This window comes from Ursus maritimus, unplaced genomic scaffold, assembly GCF_017311325.1.
Source record: "Ursus maritimus isolate PB19 unplaced genomic scaffold, ASM1731132v1 scaffold_23, whole genome shotgun sequence".
NCBI lineage: Eukaryota > Metazoa > Chordata > Mammalia > Carnivora > Ursidae > Ursus > Ursus maritimus.
The window spans coordinates 20,296,857-20,306,978 of NW_024424786.1; the positions used below are offsets into that span (position 1 = coordinate 20,296,857).

General features: G+C 41.6%; 1 long non-coding RNA gene across 1 annotated transcript; it reads right to left on the minus strand.

Annotated features, from left to right (window-relative positions):
* Window positions 1-5,324: 5,324 nt before the first annotated feature.
* LOC103659324 lies at window positions 5,325-7,686 on the minus strand. Its single transcript, XR_005837081.1, has 2 exons — window positions 6,457-7,686; window positions 5,325-5,562 (listed from the first exon to the last, which is right to left on the minus strand). It is a non-coding gene; the product is annotated as an uncharacterized LOC103659324 (long non-coding RNA).
* Window positions 7,687-10,122: the final 2,436 nt, after the last annotated feature.

Here is a 10,122-nt window from a genome sequence, read left to right on the forward strand (position 1 = left end):
ATTGGAGACTATCTAGTGTCCGTTACCAGGGGAATGCTTAAATACATGATGGTGTGGCGTCCTATAGAACAGTACGTGGGGATCTGAAAGAACAAGGTGTAGTTGTGTATATTAACACGAAAGCGTAGTCCTAAAAGTATTTTTGAGTAATGTAAGCAATTTTCAGGTTAGTATGTACCATTATGATGACAGACAGAAAGGGAGAGGGACAGGGAGAGAGAGAGAGGGTGAGCTTGCCATAAGAATGGGTCATGGCGGGGAAGGACTCTCACTTTTTGTACATTTTTATTTTGTTGCATCCTGTTTTAAAAGAAGCACAAGCTGTTCTTCTAAAAACAGAAGTAAACAAACAAACAAAAAACCCTCTCGCCTGAAGTATAAATGCATTACTCCTAAAGTTCAAACAAGTTAAAAGAGGAAGTTAAGAGAGTTGTCCCCTCCTCCACCTTGCCACGTGCTCTTTGTACTCACACATGATAAACCTGAGACACAGGTTAGAGGGGTGCTGGATCAGCAAAGGGGGCGTCAGCCATTCAGTGAAGATCTGGTGGTTGCTTTCCAATGCGAGAGGAGTTGCTGGCATGGGGACATTATTGGAGAGGCCACTTTCTCCTTCGTCTCTTTTAGAATTGCTTAGAATGAACATTCAATCAATGTATAAATCCATTTTCTCTAAACGGGGGACACCACCATCTCAAAACGGAGTTCATGGTTCTCTTGTCAGGAAAATGCGAGGCATGCCCTCTACTCGCAGCCTACTCACAGGGCCACGGGTGCCACAGCCAGCACGTAACATAGTCTCCTTGCTTGCAGCGCTGTGGGACAGCAGTTCGGACCTCTGACATTGGTGTCCAGTAGGCATGTGATCATGGACCCACCTGAAATCTCACTCAAATCCCCAACACACACAGTCTGGATGGAGACGTGACACTTGAAATCTGGCTTCTCAGATTTTTTTAGCATAAAACACAGCATACTTTTCAGATTTCTCTTCACATGACGACCAGGCTAGCAATCAGAAGGTCTGGGAAACTGACATGCTCCTGTCTCTCCTTCGGGGACATTTTTTCTTTCAAATAAATAAAAAGGAAAAAATATAGGATGTATGTGAAGAATGTGTTGATCTGTTGGGTGTTTGTACTATAGTTACAACAACACTGACATTCCATAGTGACGTATTCTTCTAGTTGTCTTTGTGGTTTCACTTTCTTTTTTCTTTTTTTTAAAGATCTTTATTTATTTATTTAACAGAGATAGAGACAGCCAGCGAGAGAGGGAACACAAGCAGGGGGAGTGGGAGAGGAAGAAGCAGGCTCCTAGCGGAGGAGCCTGATGTGGGGCTCGATCCCATTAACGCCAGGATCACGCCCTGAGCCGAAGGCAGACGCTTAACCGCTGTGCCACCCAGGCGCCCCTTGTGGTTTCACTTTCGAAGGCATTAAACTTCAGCAAGTTTCATATATATTCGAGTTGCATTGTTTACCATGATTTGCAAACATCATTTAATGATGTGTCTGGATGTAGTGCCCACTCCTCATCGATTCTACTTTTCGGTCGCTCTAGAATCTGTCATGGCCACTACTCGTACTTCAATTTGTCCGGACTCTTCCAGTGATCTTATGACCGCTCTTCTGGTCTCCAATCTCCCCATTTTATGACCTCTTTTTAGCTTACTGACAAATGAATCTTCCTAAAACAAGGTGCTGGGCATGCCACTGTGTGTTAAAACATTTCCAGTAGGACTGAGTAAGCCTTAGAAGTCCACGCCCCTTAGGCTGGCTTTCCAGGTCCCATAGAACTTGAGAGAAGCCTCGTTTCCCAGACATCCTCCAGTAACTTCCAGAGATCCTAAGTTCCAGGCAAACTGAATTACCCCTGCATCCCGCATGCAGTATCTTACATCTACCCTGTGTCATCTGCTGATGTGGTTAGAACTTGAAATTTCCTCAGACTTCGCCAGCCTGAGGATGAATATGGAAGCACATTAGCATCAATATCCCAGTTTCACCAGCTTCTCAGATACAGGAAGTGCAAACCTCTACCAATGTTTCTTGCAAATATTTTGACAACTGCAGTAGAGTGTCCCCACATATTGAAGTGACATTGGAGCTGAGAGCCAGGCATGCTGCTACTTCACTTTGCTAGGTGCCAGGGAAGCTCTCTGGGGTACTGGTGGTGTCACTGGCTTCCCCATGTCCTCGGGCTGTGCCTCTTGCGCCCTCCTGAAGCCACGGCTGACCTCGGCAGAGTGAGAAAGAATGTTTCTCTCTCCTTTGTCACATTCTGTTGGCGGTATGTTAAAGCAGTGTTGTCTGGGGTCGAGTGTGTTACAGAATAAAGAGAAAGAATCATCTTTCATTCTGTAGTACTGTTGGAATTAAACTTGCACCCAAAGTCGGCCTCACAGCTCCCAGGCTATATTTAGAATCGCCACTTCTCTTTGATAATTCAGGTTTTGTCCCTGAATCCTGCAGTTCATGCCTGGATTTTCTTCTTGTAGGATGAGTTGTTCTGTAAGAGGTTTCTCAGGACCTCTGCAAAGAGATTTGTGCTGGACCTTGTTACCAGTTTATAGACATGTTCAGAAACTGTGTTCTAATAGTTCACTCAACTTCAGTTCGTAATAGGAGATATGGTAGCCTTCAAGCAAGGAGACTTTTCTTTTGCCTGACCCCTTACTTTATCAGACATACCCACATCCCGTCTCCTACAGATGGACTCGGCTTGGGCAGGTTTCATGTTTGCAAAAGAACACATACAATGTGATAGCCTTTATATAAAGTTTAAAAATAGGCAGACTCCGTTCCCCAAATATTTACAGAACACATGTGCTTGGCTGAACTATAAAGGCAAGCAAGAGGGAGGGAGGAAAGTGTCGTGGGGGGGGGGATATACAAAAGACATTACCCATGTTAGTAATGTTCGATTTTTAGGCTGAGTGGCGGGTCCATGGTGTTCGATTTTATTATTATTTATAGTAATGCATATTCATTACATACATATGAATTATATCACATCCAAAATTTTAAATATGAGATGTGTCATAATTAAAAGTTTGTTCTGAGTTAAGAAAACATGTAAGTGTTGATTTGCACTTTGCTTTGCTTTCTTATCCCTTCGCTTTGCTTTGCTTTTTAATGCTCTTCCTCTTTATTGTCTACGGTAATCTTCAAGTTCTGGAAAGTCCTTGGCATGTTTGCCTTTTTTCTCACCTTAGGGCTGTCCTTTCTGTTTTCTCCTAAGATTTCTCCTGCTCCCTTCATGGCTGCTAGCTTCTTTATCTGGTTCTTGTACATTTGTTTCCGCCCCTTGGGATTTCACTGCCAGCGGTGAGCAGGTGAGTTACTTTCTCCTCTTTGTTTTTGTTTTCTGAAACAGTTTTCTGGGTACATTATATGATTCATTGTCTATTAGACCAGATCTCTGGATTTTCTGTTTCCTTTTTTTTGGGCTGATGTTTGATAAAGGTACACTTTTTTTTTAAAGATTTTATTTATTTATTTGACAGAGAGAGAGACAGCCAGAGAGAGAGGGAACATAAGCAGGGGGAGTGGGAGAGGAAGAAGCAGGCTCCCAGCGGAGGAGCCCGATGTGGGGCTCGATCCCAGCACCCTGGGATCACGCCCTGAGCCGAAGGCAGATGCTTAACGACTGAGCCACCCAGGCACCCCGATAAAGGTACACTTTAAGATATTTTATGGACTACTCTGTAAACTTTTTTGGGAATTGGGGTTATGGCAGATTTTTAAGAGGTGCCAACACTACAGTGAAATGGAGATAGCCCCTAAGAAAAATGCTTTCTTAACAGTTTCTCCTTGGGAAATTTCTTTAGCCCCTACTCCAGCTAAAGAACACCTAGAGTAAGCATCTGTGGGAGACCATGTAGTCATTATAAATGATCATGCAGATTATTATTTATTGACATGGAAAAATGTTCATGACATATTAACAGATGAAAAGAAATATAGTATGCATATATGCACAATATTTATACATAATATATATATTATATGATTTCGTTTTTATTTAAAACCTTCTATATCTAAGCACATACATATGCATAGATAAAAGTAGAAGGACATACACAATATTAATTTTATCTCATTGATAAAAATATTAACAGTGGTTATCTTGGAGTGGTGGGATTTGGGATAATATTTTTGGTTAAGTTTATTTATTTTTTAAAGATTTTATTTGTTTATTTGTCAGAGAGAGAGAGAGAGAGAGCACATGTTGGGGGGGGGGTAGAAGGCAGAGGGGGGAGCAGGCTCCCTGCTAAGCAAGGAGCTGGATGCAGGACTTGATCCTAGGACCCTGGGATCATAACCTGAGCCGAAGCCAGATGCTTAACCTCCTGAGCCACCCAGACATCCCTGTTTAAGTTTATATGATTTTCTCTGTTCTCTAAAGCACTTGAAATGAGCACATGTGGCTTTTATAAAAACAAGTTAATTAATTTCCATTTTGATTAAAAAAAAGTTTTTGGTGAAATTTCTCCTCGAAAGATTTTGGGTTTCTTTTGAAAAAAAAAGTCTGCAAGTATACTTACCTGGAAGTATCCATACCCTGTAGCATTTAGCATAACATATTAGCAGATTTTAAAGTGGAAAAAAGGAGTGAGAAATCCACACGATCTCTGGCTGCACACGTACTAGAAATCACAGTAAGTTACAAGTACAGGCCATATCACTCTGGTTGTGAGGGCAGGTCCCCTGAAGATAAGGGCACTGGGGTGAGCAGGATGGACTGAGAGTGGACTGCAGAGAGGAAGGGTGCTTCCCAGGGTTGCACAGTTCCATCTAGGGAAATAGGAGTGTGTGAGTTTCTCCAGGATACCCAGCAGAGCACCCTCGAGGCAGAGGAAAAAGCTACCCCAGTAGTTTGCTCCCGATTCCACTGTTTCCACCTTGAATTTCACGACACAAGTCAGCAGCAGTGGCAATCGTGACCACTATGGTAGTGGGATGCCACTCTATTCTGGTTTGCCGGGGCCTTTCCTGTTTTAGCGCTGAGAGACCTACATCCCTGCAAACCTCTCCAACCCAGACAAAACTGGGATGTTGGTCTCCCTATACGGTGGGAACATTAGCAGGGGTCAGGAGATGTACTTGGCTGAGCAGCAAAAGGTTTTTGGAGGCCAGGACAATCAAGCAAGAGGAGGTGGCAGTTGTCATAGTGCCTGTGATGGGGTCTGTTAGAAGTGTTGCCAAGATATGGTGGTGCTGTTGGCAGCAGTTCTGAGCTGCAAGCGAGGAGCTGTGTTGACAGCTCCAGCAGGAAGGGAGGGGTTTCCAGTTTTCCTCTGCTGTTGTCATGAGGAAATCAAAAGTGTTGGGATGGAGGTAGAGGACCAGCCGTGATGGCGAGGATCCAAGAACTATATTGACAAAGACCACACTTATCTTACCATGCTTGTATCTCTGAGCTCTTCAGTTGCCCTGCCCCCACACTTGGGACTCGGAAACATGAGCGGGTTCTCTCCAGACTTCATCCAGTTTTGGAGACTAGAGTCACCTTTAGCTCATTTATGCACCATCACTTATCTTTCTTGTTCACATTCTTCTGTAAAAAAAAAAAAAAAAAAAAAAGTCAAGTTATTTCTTAACTCACCAGGCAATGGAACATATATTACAGAAGAAATTCAGAGTGCTTTTGCCAAGGACAACAGTCAGGAGTTGTTAACTGCTCCAAATCAGGGATAGGAAGCTAGCACTTGGGGGCACCTCGGTGGCGCAGCGGTTAGGCATCTGCCTTCGGCTCAGGGCGTGATCCCGGCGTTATGGGATCGAGCCCCACATCAGGCTCCTCCGCTATGAGCCTGCTTCTTCCTCTCCCACTCCCCGTGCTTGTGTTCCCTCTCTCGCTGGCTGTCTCTCTCTCTCTGTCGAACAAATAAATAAAAAATCTTAAAAAAAAAAAAAGAAAACTAGCACTTGGATAGGAAAGAATAAGTCCACAGACCTGTAAGCTTGTTAAACAGGACCTGCAGTTCGCTGGTCAAGAAATACTTTGCTGTTCCATTCCCCGAGGTCAGGCAGGCCCGGGGCGCTCAAGTTTACAGTCCTAACCAGTTGCAGCTGCTGAGAACCACTTACAATGAGCCACAGGATATTCCTCTCTGCTGTCTCCCAGGCAAGCTCTGCTCTAAGTAGGACGTTTCCTAAGTGGAAAGGTCTCTTGTAGTCAGATGTTGCTTCCCCCACCTGTCCATTTTAATCCCCGCATCAGCCACCATTCCCAGGACTTGGCTGGAACAAATTCCATTTTTTTATTCTGGACAAATAGTACTTTCCTTAGTATTTCCAAGTTGAGTCTTGATCACTGTTTATTCTCCCAAATTTTCTTTCTTCTCTCATCCCTCCATCCTTCCTTCCTTTCTCTGTCTTTCCCCCCACCCTCCCTCCTTCCTTCATTTTTTCTCTGATGAGGACAGACTATTTATCTCCATCAACTCACTCTTATTTCTTTAGTTCCTCCTAAGCTTCCTTTGCAGCCAGCTTCTCACAGCTCCATTTGTCCTCAGTCCAACTGTGCGGCTTAGGCTCTCAGGGAGGCACTAGCTTTGACCCCCAGGTCATTGTTTCTTTTAGATCTACAAGAGTATTAAATAATGACACATCTGCATTGAATTATGAGTCAGCCTTCCTGGCTCCACATCCACAAATTTCTAATGCTTTGGAGGGAAGGAGTGTTTGCTACAAATATTGGCTGTAGTGACAATGTTTCGATCTGCTTTTCATTTCCTAGATGTAGTCATAAACACATGTAAAGGGTGGCTGAAATGGTTGGAAGTGGAGTGTTTGGAGGATCCGACATGGTTTAGATAGAGCTGTTCACATGGCTGCACACATAATACTTTCTGTGTTTTAGTTTCTTTCTTTACAAATATGCTTCCCCGCCCCCCTTTTCTTCTAAACACGGGTATAGAACAACTAGAACTTTGACTTTGGTTTCACAATTTATGTGGCTGATTTCATAGACTATCGTGTTTCATGTTGTAGAGTATTTCTGACAGTTATGCATAATTTTTTTTTTCATTTTAGGGCACAGAGCTTTGTGTAGGCATGTTTGGAAGGGACGAAGAGTAATAACAGGGCGGAATTTGATATAAGAAAGGCGTATACTTTTCCTGGTACAAACCACGTACCTCCTCTGTCCCCAGGCCAATGCAATGCTTCTGTCCATAGTTTATGTTCAATGCCCTGTCCATGCAGCCTGTGGTTAGCCGCTGCTAGAGCCTTCTTTCAACTGTGAGGCTCCCTGTGGGTTCACTGTGGTGTGAGGAGGAGTCTTGGTGACTGACATTTTGGCACCTTTTTCTTGTTGTGGGCTTCAGCCGCCTCAACTCCTATCCAATGTCATGATACTTTCCTTTGCTCAAGATTTACCTTATGATTGATTTTTACAATAGACACGTGGATATCAGAAGTTAGACCGTTTAAGGAGTGCATGGTGTTATAAGTAGGGTGAGTCTCCCACACAATTAACTTCAGACATGAGGACTTGTATTGTCAGGGTTCCTGTTAACAGAACAATATACAGAATAATCTCTAAACCTGACAGTGCGATCGTACAGCCATACAGGTCATCTTCCAACCACCACCAAAGGCAGCCATAAGATTAGGGCCTGTTAATAGATAATAGCTGATATTCACTAAAATAATCAGCTAAACCGGGGATATACTGTATGGTGACTAACATAATATAATAAAAAATCATTAAAAAAAAGAAATAAAATATAGAAGATAATAGCTGATATTCACTAAAATAATCAACTAAACCGGGGATATACTGTATGGTGACTAACATAATAAAAAATCATTAAAAAAAAAGAAATAAAATAATCAACTAATTATACAGTAAAGAAAAAGTCAAAAGAAATGTTCATTGGCAAGTAGTTCCTTACCTCAGGATAATAATATAAGGTTAGCTTACAGTACTTTTGGTTGGATGACCTCAGGGTTTTAGAAGTACTAATATATTACATCTTATAATATATATAAGAATTAAGAAAATTGTATGGCTGTTTCTCTGGGTAGCCGGATTGTCTATCTGTGTTTACATTTTCTTACTTTTTTTTAAACATGATTTATTATTTTATTATACGCTTTATAAAAAGTCCACACACACACATACCTCCCCCAATGGTCAGGAAGGGGGCTCACATCTTTCTTAATGTAGGCTGGCCATCTTCTAAAGTAGGCCATATTATTTGTTTTTATACTGTAAGATATCTCTCTCCCCTCAAGTATTTATATCCCAACTACAAAAAAATGGAGCTGCAAAGGGTATATAAAGACAAACCACATTTTCTTACTTTTTAACTTATGTCTTGGTGTCTTAAATTGTTCCTACAAAAAAATCACTAGGTCCAAGGCAAAACTGTGACCTAGGGAAAGTTTGAATTCCATGGCTTCTGCTTCCTCCTCATTTTTCTTTTTCTTTCTTTCTTTCTTTTTTTTTTTTTTTTTTTGTTCTTAATACTTCTCTTCCCACATAAGGCCTAAACTGGGCCCCGTTCTGGGTCTCAGTCAGCTATCACATAACTTATAATTAAGGTATTACCTGAGACAATATTTATATATGACTCTTCCAAGGAATGTATTTACATTTCTTTGGTAAATGTTTACTTTGATATATTAAAATTGCAGAAACTTACAAAAATAATAAAAATAACCACAGTTTACCCTTCACCCAGATTCAGTAATTGTTTACATTTTCCTCTATTTATCATTTGCTTGTTTCCTTTACTTGTATGTATGTATGTATTTTTTGAGTCATTCGATAGTGATATTGCAAATCATGCCTCTTTACCAATAAGTGCTTCAGTATGTATATTCCAAGAAGAAAACATCCTCTTACATAACCACAGTGCAGTGATCAAAACCAGGACATTTAACACTGATACAATGTTATTATTCACGTTAAATTTATAGTATATATTAGATTTCATAAATTATCCCAATAATATTTTTTTTTAAAGATTTTATTTATTTATTTGACAGAGATAGAGACAGCCAGCGAGAGAGGGAACACAAGCAGGGGGAGTGGGAGAGGAAGAAGCAGGCTCCCAGCGGAAGAGCCTGATGTGGGGCTCGATCCCAGAACGCTGGGATCACACCCTGAACCGAAGGCAGACGCTTAACGACTGCGCCACCCAGGCGCCACCCCAATAATATTCTTTAAACCTTTCCACTCATTCCAGATTCAATCCAGGAACACACTTCAAACATAATTGGTATGTCTCTTTAGTCTTCTTTAAATTGGTACAGTCCTTTAGTCTTTCTCTGTCATTTTCTCACTATTTTAAAAAAGCGTAGGCCAATGATTTTGTAGAATGTCCTTCAGGTTGAGACTGTCTGATGTTTCTTCATGATTAGATTCAGGTTATGCATGTTTGGTAGGAATGCCACACAAGCGATGTGTTCTCTTTGCTAGAGCAGATCAGAAGGCTTGTGATGGCTGGAATACATCTTTTTTAAAAGAGCGCTCTTAAACATGAGAAAGCTTTCATGTCCTAAAGGAAAATATATTTAAAAATGAAATGAGAGGGTATGATGTATTTGACAAGGGATCTTATCAAATCCCTTAAGGAGTTTTGTTTGTCATGTGGCTGTCCTAGTATTACTAGGCTCATCCATTCATTCATTCCTTTGTTCACTCATTTAGTCCATGTTGATCTAACATTGACTGAGTAGTAGAAAACTCCCAAGTGCTGAGGATAAGTGGGAAGAATAAGAACAAAACAACAACGCACCTTCCTCCTGAAGCTTCTATATTCTAGTGTGGAGAAATATACGTTCAACGATTTAGGTTGGTTATATAGGATGTTAGAAGGTAAGAAGTGCTGGGGGGTGGGGAATAGAAAGCAGGGAAGGTAGGATCAAGAGCACTGCAGGAGGCCGTAACACTAAGGGAGGTGATGGAGAAGGTCTCTCCGTAAAGGGAACATGGTAAACTTCAGGCCCAGAGGCTGAGCAATGTGACTTCTGTATTTTGAGGAGGCAGAGACTAAAAGGGCATTCAGGGAAAGAACTGTACCTTTGAAAATTTTATTAGTGAATCATCTCTAATTTATCCATCAAGTAGTTGAAATGTCAGAGGCCAGGGAGGAGGCAAGGA